At 46.4% G+C, this 20,066-nt stretch overlaps 1 protein-coding gene, 1 long non-coding RNA gene and 1 pseudogene across 2 annotated transcripts in view; 1 reads left to right on the forward strand and 2 right to left on the reverse strand.

Moving 5' to 3' along the window:
• Positions 1–20,066, reverse strand: part of LOC148144182 (uncharacterized) — a gene marked incomplete at its 5' end in the record, with an annotated part of 303,554 nt that overhangs the window by 179,887 nt on the left and 103,601 nt on the right. The window lies entirely within an intron of this gene.
• On the reverse strand, positions 1,746–6,057 carry LOC148144185 (uncharacterized). The gene is made up of 3 exons (XR_015751422.1): positions 5,955–6,057; positions 4,449–4,683; positions 1,746–2,656 (listed from the first exon to the last, which is right to left on the reverse strand). It is a non-coding gene; the product is annotated as an uncharacterized LOC148144185 (long non-coding RNA).
• LOC148144186 (uncharacterized) lies at positions 4,462–19,969 on the forward strand (annotated as a pseudogene).

Genomic DNA, 20,066 nt, shown 5'->3' on the forward strand with positions numbered 1-20,066 from the left:
GCAGGAAGAATACTGAGACACCGAGTGAGGGAGATTCAGTGCGCTGACTGTGAAAAGTGCTCCAAACCAGTTACTCAGCTTGGGGGAATCAAAATCACATCCCTCACGGTGGGACAGACTATGTCCCCGTTCTGTTTGTAATTTCAAACCCAGAGCAACACAAAGAAAGTTCCCCCAATGGGGAAACCGTGGAAATGTGGGGACTGTGGGAATGGATTCCCCTCCCCATCCCTGCTGGAAACCCACAGATGCATTCACACCGGGGAGAGGCCATTCACCTGCTCAGTGTGCAGGAAGGGCTTCAGTCGGATCAGCCAACTGCAGACGCACGAGTAGGTCCACAAGGGAGAGAAGCCATTCACAGTCCCCATGTGCGGGAGGGGTTTTACTCAGTCAGTTGCAATGCTGACCCACCAGCGGCTCCACACCGGAGAGAGGCCATTCACCTGCTGTAAGTGCCGGAAGGGCTTCACCTGCTCCTACCACCTGCGGAGGCACCAGTGAGGTCACGTGCCATCGCAGGGGGATTGAAGGACCGATGGCCGAGTGATCCTATCAAGCCAGCTCTGGGGAATCCCAGGTTTGAATCCTGCCGCGGCAGATGGCAGAATTGGAATTCCGTCAGTAATCTGGACTTCATAATCTAAGGATGAAACCATTTCCTGGGGAAACCCCCCCCCCCCCTCCCCATCTGATTCACTCATGTCCTTTTTCGGGAAGGAGACTGCCGTTGTGGGAAAGGGTTCACTCAGTCGTCCCAGCTGCATGCTTTACCCGGCTGTACCAGGGATCCGTTACAAAGGGACAACTGAGCTGACCAATAGTAAAGAAAATGGGGCGGGAGGAGTGGGGCGAGTGTATGCACTTTGAGTTTGAGGTTTTTTTTAAAGCTACTTTTTCTACATCGTTTTGCTGGGGAGATCTGAAGCTGTAACAAAATTGGGTCGCAGTAGAGGTTACCTAAACTTACCACCAGGCTTAGACACTCATTGAAAGCTGGAGATCCAACAGGTTTTTGATTTAAAGCTGCTCATTTCTTTCAGCCTCCAGCACTAAGTTTTCAGTGTCGTATCTCAGAAGGAGCAGTGAATGAGTAGCTAGTATTGGAAGAAATTGTATGTTTTTCAGGACTGCAGGTTCATTGTTTCATTGGCATTGCAAAGTTTACTGGCAACAGTGGAGGGTGTGGGCTGTATTCATTAGAAAAAAAGTTTAAAAATCTCACTGACACAGTCCAACAAGTCTATTTGGAAGAATTAGGTTTTGGAGCGCTGCTCCTTCATCATGTCGCTGTGGAGTAGGATCATAAGACACAGAATATATAGCAAAAACCTTTAGTGTCATGTAACATAAATGATATATTGAAGAAACCGAGATTGCTGTTAAATCTTTCATCTTTTAAAATGGGTTGCAGATTTCAGTTCATTAATTTGTACATTTCAGAACCTCTTTTAAGTCAGATTCTCCAGGTAACTTAATGTTTTATATAAGGAACCTCACGTCAAACAACGCATGAAAGCTGAGGTTCGAGACTGTCTGTATCCCAATCTTGAGTCAGACTGGTTCTATTTCCAAATATATAATTGTGCAAATGCAAATTCACCCCAAATGTGTGAGTGCATGCATGAGAGAGAGCGTGTGTGTATGCGTGTGCATGCTGGGTAAAGTGTGTGTGTGTGTGTGTGTGAGAGAGAGAGAGAGAGAGAGAGAGAAAGAGAGGGTGTGACATGGACCCAAGGTTGAAGCCATCCTCCTGGTTTCCGAACTTGGCTATCAGCCTTTGCTGGCCCACTAAAAATGATTAAGCAGTTACACAACACACATTGGAGAGGGCAGGGTTGGACTTGTCTTTCGATTTGCAGAAGGTGGGAGGTTCTGGGTGCTGGAAGCTAGGGAAACACAGGCTGGAGGACCTTCGGCTCAGAGAGCTGGAGCTGGAAGCCAGGCTGCAGACACTTTGGGGGAATCAGAGAACCCCAACACTGTGGAAACAGGCCATTTGGCCCAACATGTTCACACTGACCCTCTGAAGAGCATCCCATCCAGACCTACCCAATAACCCCCACAGTTAATCCCTGAATTTATAATGCCCAATCCACTCTAACCTTCACATCTTTGAACCATGGGAGGAAACCGGAGCACCTTGAAGAAACCCAAGCAGACATGGGAGGGGTGGTGGGGGTGGGGGGGGGGGGAGTCGGGGAGATAGGGAAATGCAAACTCCACACAGTCACCCTGAGGGTGGGATCGAACCCAGGTCCCTGGCGCTCCGAGGAATCCCCTCTCCAGCTCTCAGCAATCAATTGGCCTAGTCCCAATCCTGGTGACACTCCAGTCAGTTTGAGGAATTGAATTTGCTTCCACAGAGTTTCTATGATGCAGTGGGCATTGTGTCTCAGCAGCTTCAACGATCCACTGACGGGCTCGCCTACAGCAAAAACACTAGTTCACATTTCGCTAAAGAGTTCAAGTTCTCTCCACAATCAGAACCCTGAAACAGTCTGTGTGTAATCACGGGCTTCTCAAAGCACGTTGATGTTTGAAATCATTTCCTGTCGACAAACATTTCCCCTCCTGGATTCAAACGCTGCTGATATTCAGGCCCTGAGTAAATTCCTTGTGCATGCCTGAAGAGCAAATCCTCTTCTGCTAATACCTAGAGAAAACACATCACTGCTGTCAGTGCAGGACAGAAAACAGATGAGAGAATTCTGGTTTATATGAAACAGACTTCGCTATCTTCTACTCGAAATCTCTGTGTCTCAATTCCTCCACCTTTCAATGGACTCCAACCCATCCTCCTGTTTTTGCCCAGCTCCCGTCTCCTGAAAGGGCTGACTCTTGGTTCAGTTTCAAGCCACTTCTTGCCATCCCCAGTGTGCAGAGAAGGGGATGCTGGAAGTGGGTGGCATCCTTTCACCACCTCCCCATTCAATCAGGACCCGATCATGCCCTCAGCTTCTCCTGTCCATTCTCTCTCGCTATCCCTAGCTTCCCGTCTCTTTTCTCTCTCTCTCACACACACATACACACATGCCACGCTCTGCATCTCCGTCCATTCTATCTCCACGCCCTCTGCCCCCTGTCCAGTCTCTCATCCACCTGCTTTTCCCATCCAATCCTCTTCTCTCTCTCCACACCCTCTGCCTTCCGCCATCCAGTCCCTCTCCACACACACTCTGTCCCCTCTCCATTCTCTCTCTTTCCCCACCCTCTGCTCTCTATCCATTCCCTCTCTCTCCCCAACCCTCTCCTGTCATTCATTGTTGCCCTCTTTCTCCCCCACCGTGACCCAGTTCATTCTCTCTCCCGACACTCTGCAACTCCTAATTTCTCTCGTTTCACACTCTGTATCCACCCTCCCCATTCTGTCTCTCTGACAAACCCTCTGCCCCCACCCTATGTACCGCCAGGCTTTCTTTACCCCCAATGCTCTGTCCCCATGTCCATTTTCTCTCTCTTTCTTCCTCCCAGCCTCTGCCTCCCATCCAAGTTCTCTACCTGCACCCCCACTCCCATCCTTTCTCGTGCCTCGAGCCCTCGTTGATCACTGTATCAAGCCTTTCTAAGGATAGAGAGTGAATGGATGGTCATGACTCTACCTGGAAGATGGGGGAGGGGTGGTTGGAGGGGAGGTGGGTGAGAAATCGCTGATCTTTAACATTGAAAATGGCTAAAATGATTTATTAAGAAACATTGGTAAAGTCTGAAAGCATGTTCAATTGTTTAAAAAGGTGCAGACACCTTTCTGAAACTTGCATTGAAGTCTGTACAGTTAGGCCACAGTTGAGGACAGGCTGTAAAGGTGGAATGGCCTATTCCTAGTCTTGGTTCAGATTATGTACAAATAGAGTCATAGAGACGCACAGCACGCAAACCACATATTCTAAATTAATCTCGTGATCCATTTGCCACCATTTGGCCCATCTCTCTCTCTCAACCCTTCCTATTCATATACCCATCCAGATGCCTTTTAAATGTCGCAATTGTTCCAGATTAGACCACTGTCTCTGGCTCTGCGTGAAAATGTTACCAGTTCGGTCCCTTTTAAACCTTTTCCCTCCCAGATAAGCCTATGCCCCCGTAGTTTTGGACTTCCTCTATCCTGGGGAAAAGACATACAAAAGTGGAGCAGCCAGACAAAATGAAAAAGGAATAAACTGTTGAGTCCCAGGGAAACAAAATAAATGTTTTTTTCTTATTGGCAATTGGACACTGTAAATCTATCAGTTGCACCAGCATCTCCATTGGGCATTCTGCGCATGCTTCTCGGTGTCAGCAAGCACTGCGCATGTACGCCGGTGTCAGCAAAATACTGCGCATGCTCTTCGCTGCCGGCGGAAACAGCGCACGACATTCTTCTGCTGGACCAATAGGAAGCACTGGAAGACCGGAAAGAATGTGGTCCTCCGGCTTTTGAAACTCTCCCCCCCCCCCCTTCCCCCTACCATATCTGAATGCGGAAGTTGGACCATGAGCTTGTGAAGCTGGTGTTGCTCCTCTCTCTCTGAATGAAGATTGAACTTCAACTTCTTCCGTCTGTCCAAAATCTGTGAGTACAACACGCTCTTTTCCATTTTATTTTTTTATTCTGGCGTTCAGTTCTTGACTTGCAGCAAAGTTGATTTAGGTCTGTGTCTTATTTGGCAAATGCAGTAACACATTGTGAAGTTATAGCCTTTCCTGTAAAAAATAACAGAAAGGAGATACGTTGTTTAAATGGTGATATATTGGGTTGTGGAGCAAGTGAAGACTGCAGATGCTGGAATCAGAGTCAAAAATTTAGCGCTGGAAAAACACAGCAGGTCAGTCAACGTTTTGGGCAAAAGTCCTTCATCAGGAATGATGTGTAGATGTACACAGGTGCCTCGGCTACCTTCTACTCAGGCTTTCTACTCTAGTCAATGCCAGTTGTCAGATAGGTGCAGCAAGCAATGCAAGTGATATGTTAGCAAGAGGAATGGAGTTCAGAAGTGGGGATGTCTTCCTGCAGTTAGGGAAGCATTGAATATATTCAAAGCGGAGTTCATCTGACTTTTGAATCTCAAAAATAGTTATCGGGGAAGGCAAGAAAATGTGTTTTTTTTTCAAAAATATTTTTAGAAACTTTTTCAGATCTTTCACAAAACATCTATAGACAAAAAAGAACAATACCAAAATAGAAAGATATATGCAGTGGAACAAGGTCATATCACAATACTATTAATAATGAACTACCTACTATTCTTCCAGAACAAACTTAGCTTAAACTAAACTGCAATCAAATTAAATAAAAACTAAATTAAACTGAATTCAAATTAACTCAAATTATATCACATTACTTTATTCTATTTCACTCACTACACCTCCACTGAGGTTCCCATCCCTGGAAGCACCAGTTATTGTACCCGTATTCTTTTTCCCCAGCCTCCCCCTCCCAGGGTCCCACGGGTGCTCAGACTGATTCCCATGGCTATACCACGGCCCTATTTAATATTGCCGATAAGTCTGCATCAATATAATTTAGAAAGACTGCCATGTCTTGTAAAACTGCACCATATTTGTGAGGTAATCTTGGGGGAGATGTTCCATCACCAGCCTATGCCACCCCATAAGCCCTGGGGGATTTTCCAACGTCCAAAAATGTTCTTCCTTGCACAGTGGGTAAGAATGTTACACAGTCTGTTCCCCTGTTCCCCCAGAAAGACAAATTTGGCAACTCCAGAAGTAGGATCCACTTTAACTTCAATCCCCAGGATGTCCTTCAGCTCCCTTACGATAGCACTCCAATATCGCCGGATCTTACAACATAACCAATAGCAGTGTGTGAGAGTGCCTATATTAATTTTACATTTGGGACACCCTGGTGATGCCACTCTCTTGAACTTAGCTAGCCTCTCTAACGTCAAATGAGCGCTGTGTAAATTCTTCAATTGAATGGCCTGTGCTTTGTTACATATTGAAATTTTCCTTACATTTTCCCATATATCTTCCCATACTTCCAATGAAATATCCTCTCCGAGCTCCTGATTCAACGTCCTACAGAGTCCCTCCATGTCCCTTAAGGCACGTCTCTTCTGTAAATGATACAAAGTACTAACTGAAAGAGCGCCTGTACACCGGAGCAGTCATTTCTCCACGTCTGACCTGTAAAGCTGAGCCAGGAGTGTGGTCTTCCTCTGTATATAATCCCTTATCTGAAAGTACGGATAAGGTTCCTATTAGACAATCCATATTTCTGACTTAGTTGGCTAAATGTCATCAAGACCTCCCCCTTGCATGAATCTCCCAGACAGGAGATTCCCTTATTCTCCCATGACTTAAAGCCGGAGTCCATTGCTCCAGGTTTAAATCCTTGGACTCTCACCAATGGGGTAAACGGCGAGGTCTGAAGCCAATTGCCCTTGTCTTGTCTCATTATCCTCCAGGCTTTCACTGTATTTAAAATGATTGAATTCTTACACTGCTCAGTTATGGATTTCATCTTATCCATGAATAATAGATGAACTGAGGGGACATCTCGACTGAGGCTTCAACGTCAAATCAAATCCCTCTGTGCTCAGTCACCCACATATGCTAACAAAGCGCTTATTTGATATCTCTTCAAGTCCAGAAGGTCCACCCTCCCTCATCCTGCGAGAGCTGCAATTTGGTAAATTTAATTAGGGGGCGCCTGCGACATCAAATAAAATAACCGAGCCAACCATCAAGCCTCAGTAATACTCATCTGGGTAGCAACAACGGAAGCATTCTCATGGGGTACAACAGGCGAGGAAGAACATTCATTTTAAATCAGGGCAATTTGTCCGAACCATGATAACGGTAATCCCTCCCAATGCTGCAAATCCTGCTTTATCCTCTCCAGTAACTGTACATGTTAGCTTTATACAGCTGGTGGAAAGCAGGAGTAATAAACATTCCCAAATACAAAAAATCCTTTTGATGACCATCTAAACAGGGACTGCATTCTATCCTTCAGATCAGGCACCTCCACTAATCCTCCCACCGGCTTGGCTTCCAATTTTCTAAAGTTGATCCTGTAGCCCGAAAACTGCCAAACACATTAATTGTTTGAATCAATCGAGGAACTGACTCCTCCAGATTGACCAAGAACAAAAGGACATCATCAGCATATAGGGTGATCTTATGCTTGCCCATTCCCACCTCTGGCGCCACTATTTCAGGATCCCACCTGATAGCCTCAGCTAATGGCTCAATTGCCAAGGTAAATAGCAGTGGTGAAAGAGGACACCCCTGTCGACTACCCCTCCCAATATGAAAGTTATCTGACTTTGTGCCGTTTGTGATGACTGCTGCTTTAGGATCATTGTACAACACCACTAACCGTCTAGCAAAGGAACCCCCGCCCCAGACCAAAACGCTTGAGGACCCCAAACAAGTACAGCCATCCTATCCGGTCAAACACCTTTTCTGCATCTCGGGAAACCACTGAACCCGGGATCAATCTTTGCTGGCATACCTGCACTATGGTCAGTACGCTCCTGATATTATTGGAGGAGCTACGGTCCTTAAAACCCATCTGATCTTCTTTCATAATATAGGGCAACACCTTTTCCAACCTCAGGACCAGCATCTTGGGTAGAATTTTAAAATCTACATTCAACAGTGAGATGGGTCTGTATGAAGCACATTCTTCAGGCTCTTTCCCCTTCTTTAAAATGAAGGCGATATTAGCCTCCCTAAGAGAGGGCGGAAGACAAACCTGTGTATCTGAATAGCAAGACATCCCCAGAGGTGGCATTTATGAATTCCTTATAGAATTCACTTGGGAATCCATCTGACCCCGGTGCGTTGCCACTCTGGAGATGCTTTGTTGTTTCCTGCACCTCCTGTATCATCATAGGGGCATTCAACAGGGAAACCTGTTCCGCCTTTATACTGGGGAGGGGCAGGTTCTCCAAATTCAAACAATCTTTGTTTGGCGAAGGAGACCCTTTTTTGCCACCTGTGTGTGCAATGAGTCGAGAGCAGCCCGGAGAGCTGCAGCTTGACCAGTGAAGGCCTAATATAATATACTTCCTCAGCATCTGTTGTTGCTCCTCCCTCTGCTTCCTTAGAGTTGTTGAATACGAAATAACTAGGCCTCATAAATATGCCTTAGTGGCCTCCCACAGTATTGCTGGATTACTGGCCTGACTGGAGTTGATATTCCAGAAGGCCCTGAACTTTCTTGTGATGTACTCAACGAATTTGCTGTCCCTTAACAGGAATGGGTCCATGTGCCAGTGCCATCCATTCCACCACCCATGATTTTACCATCTAAATACACTGGCGCATGGACCAAGACAGCTATCTGCCCAATTTTACAAGCCAATGTTCTGTCCAAACAATCCAATGGCATAAAAAACATGTCAATTCGCGTGTGGCACTTGTGTGGGTTGGAACAGAAAGTAAAGTCTCTTCCATTTGGGTGGAGGTGCTTCCACACATCCACTAACCCGACCTCCTCACACTGGGGAAGCACGGTGTTTAGCATTGCTGCCTCACAGCACCAGGGACCAAGGTTCAATTCCGGCCTCGGGCAACTGTCTGTGTGGAGTTTGCACATTCTCCCCATGTCTGTGTGGGTTTCCTCCGGGTGCTCTGGTTTCCTCCCACTGTCAAAGATGTGCAGGTAAAGTGAATTGGCCATGTTAAATTGCCCATGGTGTTAGGTGCATTAGTCAGAGGGAAATGGATCTGGGTGGTTTCCTCTTCGGAGGGTCAGTGTGGACTTGTTGGACCGAAGGGCCTGTTTCTACACTGTAGGGAAACTAATCATGTCCACCAACTGCTTAGATTGAGCAGTCATACATGCCAGGCCCTTTGTCACCCTGTCTACCTCAGGATCTATTAGGTAATTAAAATCCCCTCCTATGATCGTGCTGTGCACCCCAAGACTCATTAATTTAGCAACTGCATCAATCAGAAATGTAAGAGGGTGCACGTGGAGGGTGGGGAGGATACACATTCAGGACGCCATACTCTTCTCCATGTCGTTGAGCTTTAAGAACGATGGGCAGTCCATGTTTGTCCTTATTTTGCTCAATTGCCTGGAAAGGAAGGTTCCTTCTTACCAATATAGCCACTCTTCTACTCTTGGAGCTAAAGGAGGCGAAGAATACCCTATCATAACCCCCCCTTGCTGCAGTTTCAGATATTCCTTATCGGTTAAATGTGTTTCTTGCAGCAGGGCGATGTCCATCCTTTCCTCCCTGAGGTTTGACAGAACCTTCTTTCTTTTTAATGGGGGAATGGCTCCCTTTTACATTCCAGGTGCACCACCTGAACGAATCACTAGCCATGGTCATCCAGAACAGCCCGTGGTTTCCCGAGAGGAGGAAGCTTATCTGAAGTGCGGCGAGTGACAAAGACAATAAATGTATAAAGTGTAAAAGCTACTACAACTAAAAAACTAACTAACCACTACATATAACTTAAGCAAACACCCAAATAACCCCCAATACCATTAGAGATCTCCCTCATCCCTGCCCATAGGGTGCCCTCCTCCCAATCCTTGCTACCATCCCGGCTCCTTCCAGCTGAGGCCGTGCCCTAGCCCCAGGGAATTCACAGATGAAAAACATGTTATTTACATTCTGAGAGTTAACAATGGATGTCCATTTCCCACCCACACACCCTTTCTCCATACATCTGAACCACCCCTAATCCAAAACCAAAAGGACAGCAGTAAAACAAAGGCCCCAGATAATATCCAACTGACCGATATACTAAATCATTCTGGTTTTACTTCAAGGCAGTTGGTATAAAACTGATAACCACAAAATAAGTGGAGAGAGGAGACAGGAAGGGGCAAAAAAACTGTACCATTGTCTGTAACGATGCCCCCTCCCTCCACCCCGACTGGAGTCCTTTAATTCAGAGAATTCACATAGTCCTTTGCTTTTCCTGCTGAATCAAAATTATATACTACCCCTCCATGAGAGAAATGCAACACGGCCAAGTACCTGAAGTAATATTGATTGTTCAGATCCCTTAATTTTCTCAACCTCATCAAATTCCTTCTCTTCTTAATTCTGGGACCTGAGAAGTCCTGAAAAGACATTATTCTTGAGCCTTTGTGCATTAAAGCCTCTGGATCGCTTCCCAGTCTTCTTGCTGTTTCAGTCACTAACTGTTTTTCTTTGTAATGCAGGAATTGCACTAGGACCGTGCGGGGGCAGGGATCCGGCCTGGACCTGCGCATTGTGATCCCGTTGGTCCACTCCACATTCAACAGGCCCGACTCCAACTCCCGCCCCAGGAATGTTGGGAGCCACTTTTCCAGGAATCCAACGAGGTCTTCACCTCCCTCGCGTTCCGGAACACCCAAGAGCTGTAAGCTTTTTCTTCTACTTTTGTTTTCCAGGTCGCCCACTTGTTCCTGAAGGACCCGAACCTGGTCTTCCAACATTTGGATCCTTCCTCCTGAGACCTCCGCCACGGTCTCCGATGCCACGGTCCTCTCCTCCGCTGCCTATTCTCTTCGGGCCAACATTTGAATTTCCTGCTCCATGCTTTTCCAGCGTGGCAGATAGTGGTTCCACCGCTGCTTCAATCTTTTCTCAGAGTTTGGCAAACTCCGAGAGTAACTGCTGCTGTCCCATTAAACCCAAAGGGGCTGCCCTGGGAGTTTGAGCAATGGCTCCATGCACCCCTGATGCAGTAGGGGAGTGCTCTACCTGCTGCACCCCTTCAGCGCCTTTCCTTTGTTTGCTTTCATCCTGGTCTTAAAGCTGTCAAACCACAATTATAGCAGCTCCAGACGTTCAGTAAGTTTATATTAGCAATTTTTTTTGCGGGGGGGGGGTCAAGGTCCACCTTGCCAGGGGGTATGACAGAGCCCAGCACAGCAGACCACTCAGACCACCGCTATCATGGATCTCCAAGAAAATGGTTTTAAGACCAGTACAGATACAGGGTCATACAGCACAGAAACAGACCCCTCAGTCCAACTAGTCCATGCTATGTTCTCAAATTAAACTGGTCCATCTGCCAGTGATTGGCCCATATCCCTCCGAACCTTTCCTATTCATCTACTTCTCCAAATGTCTTTTAAATGATGTCACTGTACCTGCATTCACCACTTCCTTGGGACACTCATTCCACACACAAGCCACGTTCTTAAAAAATAAGTGCTCCTCGTGTCTTTTTTAAATCTTTCTCCTCTCTCCTTCAAAATTTGCTCCCTCATCTTGAAACCCCCTCCCTCGGGAAAGGATACCCGCTGGTCACCTCATCTATTCCCCCTCATGATTTTATAATCTTCTATAAGGTCACCTCTCAACCTCCTATGCTCCAGTGAAAAATGTCCCAGCCTGTCCACCCAAATGTAGGTATATTCATTTCCAGTTATGATCTGTTCAATGCTGGTGCAGGCTCGAAAGACCAAATGGCCTACTCCTGCTCCCAGTTCTCACACGCAAAGACCATAAGACATAGGAGCAGAAATTAGGCCATTTAGCCCATCGCGTCTGCTCTGCCATCCAATCATGACTGGTAAATTTCTCAACCCCATTTTCCTGCTTTCTCCCCATAACCCTTGATCCCCTTGATATTCAAGAACCTATCTATCCCCGTCTTAAATATACTCAATGATCTGGCCTCCACAGCCTTCTGTAGCAATGAATTCCATAGATTCACCACTCTCTGGCTGAAGAAGTTTCTCCTTATCTCAGTTATGAAAGGTCTCCCCTTTCCTCGAAGACTGTACCCTCGAGTCCTAGACTCTCTGATCAATGGAAACATCTTCCCAATGACCACTCTGTCCAGGCAATTCAGTATGTTTCAGTTAGATTCCCCCTGAGTGTGGGCCTGTTAACCAGCATGAACCAGACCCTTCAGGATGAGGTACAGCAGAGATTAAGTTCAACAAAGTGAGAATGGAGGGAGAGTGTGTGGGATGGAGAGTTTCTGCTTTTAGGGAATGAGAGAGGAAAGGAAGTTCATTATAAATTAGAATTGATCAGATGTGCTGATGAGCCAAGGAGTAGCAGATGGTGTTTAATTTAGACAAATATGAAGTGTTGCATTTTGGTAAGACAAATGAGGGCAGGACTTATACACCTAAGGTCCTAGGGAGTGTGGCAGAATAAAGAGACCTTGGAGTGCAGGTTCATAGTTCCCTGAAAGTGGAGTAGCAAGTAGATCAGACAGTGAAGGTGGTGTTTGGTATGCGTTCCTCTATTGGGCAGTTCATTGAGTACAGGAGTGGGGAGGTAATGTTATGGCTGTACAGGACATTGGTTAGGCCACTTTTGGAATACCGCACTCAGGTCTGATCTCCCTGCTGTAGGAAAGATGTTGTGAAACTTGAAAGAGTCGGAAAGGATTTACAAGGCTGTTGCCAGAGTTGGAAGGTTTGAGCTCCAGGGAGAGGCTGAATAGACTGGGGCTGTTTTCCGTGGAGTTTTGGAGGCTGACGGGTGACCGTATAGAAGTTCAGAAGGGTCATGGATAGGGAGCATCGCCAAGATCTTTTCCCCAGGATATGGGAATCCAAAAGTATGGGGCATAGGTTTGAGGTGAGAGGGGAAAGGTTTAATAGGAACCTGAGAGGCAACGTTCTCATGCAGAGGGTGATGTCTGTAAGGAATGAGCTGCCAGAAGAAGTGGTGGAGGCTGGTACAAAACATTTTAAAAGGCATCTGGATGGATACATGAAGAGGAAGTGTTTAGAGGGGTATGGGCCAAGTGCGAGCAAATGGAACTAGATTAATTAAGGATATCTGGTCGGTACAAACGAGTTGGGTCGAAGGGTCTGTTTCCTTGCTGTATGACTCTAATCGTCTTCTGTGAAAGTAGAAGTGTGGTTGTGAAGACTAGCTTTCAAAGATACTTTGCCCTTCCTGGGAGCAGAAGAAGTTACAATGAAAGCTTTCATTTGTGAGACAGCAACTGAGTGAGGGAGCACATCCGGGATTTTGATGGAAAGTGGGAATTAATTGCACTGTGGGAATGAAGTGCTTTAAGGTTTACTAGCAGTAAGTACAATGTGCTGAGCAGGGAGCCTAGTGAAGGGTTAGGTTGGTTTTTGTTTTAAACTGCTTATTTCATTCAGCCTCCAACACTGTATTTCCAACGCTGTTCAGTGAATCAGTAACTGGTATCGTTAGAAGCTTTACAATTTTCAGTACTGCAGGTATTGCATTGTTTCATCAGCATTGTAAAGGTTACTGGCAGCAGCGGGAGGTGTGGGCTGTATTCACTAGAAACGATTAAGCATTTAGATAACACACATACGAGAGGGCAGGGTGGGATCTGTCTTTCAATTTGCTGAAGGTGGGAAGTTCTGGGTGCTGTGATATGGGGCACACACAACTGCGGTAAATCATAGAATCCCTACAGTGCAGAATCAGGCCCCATTCAGCCCATCAAGTCCACGCTGACCCCTCGAAGAGCATACCACCCAGACCCACCCCCACCCCACCTATCCTGTCCAGTCGTTTCTGCTGGTGAGTTAGACTAGAACTAGGGATTTGGTCTCAAGATTAGGGGGAGTAGATTTAGGACTGAGATGAGGAGAAACTGCTTTTCCTGGAGAGTAGTGAATCTATGGAATTCTCTGCCTGAGGAAGAGGTAGAGACAGTTTTATTAAGTATATTCAAGACACAGTTGGATTGGTTTTTGCAGGGTAGGGAAATTAAAGGTAGTCAGGATAACGCAGGGAGGAGGAGCTGAGACAATGGATAGATCAGCCATGATCTTAATGAATGGAGGAGCAGGCTCGATGGGTCAAATAGCCTACTCCTGCATTTATTACTCTGAAACTATAACCCTGCATTTCCCATGGGTAACCCACCTAATCTGTACATCCTTGGACACAATTTAGCCTGGCCAATCCAAATTATGGCAGGTCAGCAATGTAGTGATATGGAAAATGAACTTTCAAGAACGATAGAAAGGGACAAGGAGGAGAAATGTACCAGCAATCAAAGCTGGATTCTAAAGGTCACAAAAAAAACTAAAAGCTCAGTATTTGAATGTGTGCTGCATCATAATAAAGTGAATGAATTGACTGCACACAGAAAAGAATACTTATGGTCTGAGACACCTTACAGAGACATGGCTTCAGGATGACAAGGATTGGATCCTGAATATCAAGGGGGTACATGGAATTCAAGTTGAATGAGAAGCTCGGCTAAGGTAGAGGGTTGGCACTACTAATCAAAGCACTGATAACATGGTAGTCTGGTGTCAGATTGGATTTCAGGTCCTGATTTCTCTGTCCTCTGTTGATCTCCCTGTTCCTACAGAGTTCTATGTCAACTGTTGTCAGCTCTGCTGGATTTCTGCTGAAGTTTTGACCCCACCCCCATCTTTGATACATTCCAAATCAATAAAATATTCAGCCAATCAAGGCCTAATCCACAATTTCCCAGCCTGTCAACCATCCAGACAGAGAGACTCGTCGTAGCAGGGAAATTAAACAAAAAAAAGGTGACGATGCTTAATGTTTGTTCATTAGGAAGTAGATCAGAAATAAAGGGCTCCCAGGATTCTTATAGCGCCCAATTTGAGGAATTCTCTCTCACTTACATCTAACTATTATTACGCAGCTCTGATTTGTAACAATATTTATATCCTCAGAAATAAAGCATTTGTTATCAAATACACAGAGATAAACAGCACAGAAATAAACATTTGCTTTCTCTCATGCATGCGCATACGTATATAAAAGTCTATGGGGTGAACTTATATTTTCAGAATATTTGCAGATACATAGAACATTACAGCGCAGTACAGGCCCTTCGACCCTCGATGTTGTGCTGACCTGTGGAACCAATCTGAAGACCGTCTAACCTGTACTATTCCATTCTCGTCCATATGCCTATCCAATGACCATTTAAATGCCCTTAAATTTGGCGAATCTACTACTGTTGCAGGCAGTGCGTTCCGCACTCCTACTATTGACTAAAGAAACTACCTCTGACATCTGTCCTATATCTATCACCCCTCAGTTTAAAGCAATATCCCCTCGAGCTAGCCATCGCCATCCAAGGAAAAAGCATTCACTGTCCAAACTATCTAACCCTCTGATTACTAAGTCACCTTTCCATGTTCTTCTTTCTAACGAAAACAGCCTCAAGTTCTTCACCGTTTGCTCATAAGAACCTCTATCCATACCAGGCAACATCCTAGTAAATCTCCTCTAAACCTTTCCCAAAGCTTCCACGCCTTCCTATAATGCAGTGACCGGAACTGTACACAATACTCCAAATGTGGCCGCACCAGAGTTTTGTACATCTGCAGCATGATCTCATGGTTCTGAAACTCAATCCCTCAACCAATAAAAGCTAACACACCATATGCCTTCTTAACAACCCTGTCAACCTGGGTGGCAACCTTCAAGGATCTATGTATCTGGACACCGAGATCTCTCTGCTCATCTACACTACCAAGAATCTTACCATTAGCCCAGTACTCTGCATACTTGTTAATCCTTCCCAAGTGAATCACCTCACACTTTTCCACATTAAGCTCCATTTTCCACCTCTCAGCCCATCTCTGCAGCTTATCTATGTATCTCTGTAACCTACAACATCCTTTGTCACTATCCACAACTATACCGACCGGAGTGTCATCCGCAAATTTACTAACCCATCCTTCTATGCCCTCATCCAGATCATTTTCACAAATGACAAACAGCAGTGGACCCAAAACAGACCCTTGCGGTACCCCACAAGTAACTGAACTCCAGGATGAATATTTCCCATCAACCACCACCCTCTGTCTTCTTTCAGTTAGCTAATTTCTGATCCAAAAATTCGATTTTGCTCAAAAACTGCAAATCTGCAGGCAGTCAATATAGGCAGTGAATATATATATAAATTTGTAAATTCCACTTTGTCAAAGAAAACCAGCCTGATTCAATATTGGGATGCAGACAGACACTTAACCTCACACCTTTAATGCATTGTCTGAGCTGAGATGTCACCTTTTGTTACAAAACCTTGTTATCTTGAGAAGGTGACCTGGAAGAAGATCTGGGATTTATATATTCATTTTACCTGCAACCCATTCTAAAAGATGAAAGACAGATGTTTGTCACATCTGTATGTTCACTTTCTCACTGGTGTTGGTGTCAGTACCTTGATGCCCCCCCAGGACGCTAACCATGTTGTGTCTGGTTGTTTGTAATGAAGCTGTATTGCATGTTCATCGTGAATTTATACAGTTTTTTTGGCTTCCCAAAATCAGATCTGCTCACTCTGAGCAGTATTCCAATGTCGTGGAAAATATAAACTTTCAGGTGGAGTTATCCAAAATTCAAAAGAGATGTAAGTCTTGATGTTTTTGCTTTTCTGCCCCTGTAAGATCCTGAAGCAGCACCTTCAGGAGAATTAGTTAGAGCGGAGTGAGAATAGAGAGGGAGTGTATGAGTGGGATGGTGCTTTCAATTTTGTGGAATAATAAAGGAAAAAAATGTTCTGCACAAAATAGAAGCTTGTTCTGAATTTTTACCCTGGACTTACAGTGATCACTTTTGTAATCTATTTTTACAGAGTATTTGATCTGAAGACTGAAGTTTAAAAATCAACAGACAAAGGGCTTATGTCCGAAACGTCGACTCTCCTGCTGCTCAGATGCTGCCTGACCTGCTGTGCCATTCCAGCACCGCACTTTGACACTGACTCTCCAGCATCTGCAGTCCTCACTTTCACGTCAATGTCTGACAGTCGCTTAATCCATTGCGACTGTGACTATTTTTGACTAAGATTCTGTGGAAAGGAGCAAAGCTTTGTGGTTCAGTACGTTTTCAGCATCATTGGGTCTGGACGAGAGTCCCTACTGTTGCAGTGCACTGTGTGTGGAACCTAAAACAGTTATACGGCCTGGAAAGGGATTCACAGCAGGTAGAGGCTGTACACACATTTGTGTGCAGCTGAAGCTTTGGCCATGGAGAAACCTGAGGAATCCTGCCCTGTGGAGAAACCGTGGAAGTGTGGTGATTGCGGGATACTCTTCTGTGTTCCGTCTGCCCTGGAGGCTCATCGGTGCAGTCACACTGGGGTCAGGCCATTCTCCTGCCCTGAGTGCAGGAAGGGATTCAGCAGTTCCTCCACCCTGCTGAGGCACCGACGGGTCCACACGGGGGAGAGGCCCTTCAGCTGCCCCGAGTGTGGGAAGGCCTTCAGCAATTCCTCTGACCTACTGAAGCACCAGCGGGTCCACACCGGGGAGAGGCCATTCTCCTGCCCAGAATGTGGGAAGGGGTTCAGCAGTTCTTCCGCCCTGCTGACCCACCAGAGGGTCCACACGGGGGAGAGGCCCTTCAGCTGCCCTGAGTGCAGAAAGACCTTCACCCAGGCCTCCACCCTGCTGAGGCACCAGAGTGTCCACACCGGGGAGAGGCCATTCTCCTGACCAGAGTGTGGGAAGGGGTTCAGCGATTCCTCTGCCCTGCTGACCCACCAGCGGGTCCACACAGGGGAGAGGCCCTTCAGCTGCCGTGAGTGTGGGAAGGCCTTCACACATGCCTCCAACCTGCTTACCCACCGGTGGGTCCATACTAGGGACAGGCCCTTCAGTTGCCCCGAGTGTGGGAAGGCCTTCAGCAATTTCTCCCATGTGCTGATCCACCGGCGGGTCCACACCGGGGAGAGGCCATTCGCTTGTCCTGAGTGCGGAAAGGCCTTCAGCAATTCCTCTGACCTACTGAAGCACCAGCGAGTCCACACTGGGGAGAGGCCCTTCAGCTGCCCTGAGTGCGGGAAGGCCTTCACCCAGGCCTCCACTTTGCTGAAGCACCAGCGGGTCCACACTGGGGAGAGGCCCTTCAGCTGCCCTGAGTGCGGGAAGGCCTTCACCCAGGCCTGCAACTTGCAAAGGCACCAGCGGGGACACCAGCGCTCCCAACAATCTGATTCTGCCGGTGAGGTTGCTGTGGATCACCCCCAGGACTGAACTTGCTGCCCTTTCTGGCAGTGGGTGTGGTGGAAGAGTCAATGGGCGCTTTTTTTTTGTTTTCTGCTGGACTACACCCCACACCCACAGTGGCTCAGCGGTTAGCAGCACTGCCTCAGTGCCAGCGACCTGGCTTCGATTCCACCATTGGGGTGACTGTCTGTGTGGAGTTTGCACATTCTCCCCCTGTGCCTGCGTGGGTTTTCTCTGGGTGCTCCGGTTTCCTCCCACAAACCAAAGATGTGAAAGTTGGGGTGGATTGGCCAAGCTAAATTGTCCCAGTGTTCAGGGATGTGTAGGTGTGGTCCATTAGTCAGAGTAAATGTAGAGTAATAGGGTTGGGAAATGGGTCTGGGTGGGTTACTCTTTGGAGGGTCAGTATGAACCTGTTGGGCTGAAGGGCCAGTGTCCACACTGTATGGATTCTGTGATTCTATGAACTTTGATCCATTGGGCGCTGCTGCTCGTTGAGCCTGGGATTGCACATTCCCACTGAAACAATCCGCACAAACCTAAGCCTGTGAGACCATTGGAGTAGAAGTTAGGCCATTCAGCCCATCGAGTCTGCTCTGCCATTGGTTAGAGACAAAAAAAACTGCAGATGCTGGAATCCAAAGTAGGCAAGCAGGAGGGTGGGAGAACACAGCAAGCCAGGCAGCACCAGCAGTGATGTCAGTGTTTCAGGTATTAACCCAAATCATTGACTTCTCCACCAGAAATGATTTACCAGGATGTTGCTGAGGGTTGGAAGGTTTGGGCTACAGTAGACTGGGGCTGTTTTCTCTGGATTATGGGAGGTTGAGGAGTGACCTTATATGAGTTTATAAAATCATGAGGGGTATGGATAGGGCAAATAGACAAGGTCATTTCCCTGGAGGTTAGACATTCCAGAAACAGAGGGAATAGGTTTATGGCAAAAGGGAAAAGATTTAAATGGGACCTATGGGGTAACTTTTTCACACAAAGGGTTGTACATGTATGGAATGAGCTGCAAGAAGAAGTGAAGGCTGTTACAATGACATTATTTAAATGGCATCTGGATGGGGACATGAATAGGAACGGTTTGGAGGGATGTGGGCCAAGTGCTGGAAACAGACCCTTTGGTCTGATTAATTTAGGATACCTGGTCAGCATGGAGAAGTTGGACCAAAGGGTCTGTTTCCAGCACTTGCCCTGTATTCCTCTAACCCTTCCTGTTCATACACCCATCCAGGTGCCTTTTTCATGTTGACATTGTGCCAGCATCCACTGTTTCCTGTGGCAGCTCACTCCATCCACGCACCACCCTCTGCGTGAAAAGGTTGTCCCTCAGGTCCCATTAAAATTTTTCTCCTCTCACTTTTAAACCTATTCCCTCTAGTTCTGGACGACCTCAACCCAGGGAAAAGACCTTGACTATTTACCCTATCCATGCCCCTCATGGTTATATAAACCCATAAAAGGCAGCACCTCAGCCTCCGATGCTCCAGGGAAAACAGCCCCAACCTATTCAACCTCTCCCTTTCCCTCCAAACCTTTCCCCCTAATCACGTACTTATCCAAATGTCTTTTATATGTTGTAATTGTACCCGTGCCCACAACTTCCTCTGGACGTTCATTCCACATGTGAACCACACTCTGCAAAACCATTTGTCCCCACCTGTCTTTTTGTCAATCTTCCTCCCCTCACTGTAAATATGTGCCCCCTGGTCTTGAACTTCCCCACCCTAGGGAAGAGACAACTACCTTTATCTATACCTCTCATGATTTTATAAACTTCGCCTCTCAACCTCCTCTGCTCCAGCAAAAAAACACCAGCCTTAATTCCAATTTGCTAATAATAGCACAGCAATGATTTCAGCTGTGTGTGTGTGTCAAGGATCTCTCATTTCCAAGGTAATGCAGTGTCTCTTAGGTTCACCTGATCTTAAAATGAATGGCACCCCATTCATTTCAAATGTCTATGGTTTCTTGCAAAGTCAGTCCTGTTTGGGAAATAGCCAGTGGCATCTTAGACTCCGTAGGCTGCTTCTGACCAGGTTTGTATGCTCTGATCTGAGATGTATGAGTAGAACTTCACAATAAAAATTAATGCAGCCTTTATTCATGACTCATTATTAAATACATTTGCTGCATTTACAGATGTGATTGAGAAGCTTCTACAAATGAATCTTGGACTGATAACAGTTTGTCAGGATTT

The sequence above is a fragment of the Chiloscyllium plagiosum genome, unplaced genomic scaffold (assembly GCF_037043375.1).
Source record: "Chiloscyllium plagiosum isolate Xiang-an unplaced genomic scaffold, Cpla_swu_hap1 HiC_scaffold_27, whole genome shotgun sequence".
In the NCBI taxonomy this organism is placed as follows: domain Eukaryota; kingdom Metazoa; phylum Chordata; class Chondrichthyes; order Orectolobiformes; family Hemiscylliidae; genus Chiloscyllium; species Chiloscyllium plagiosum.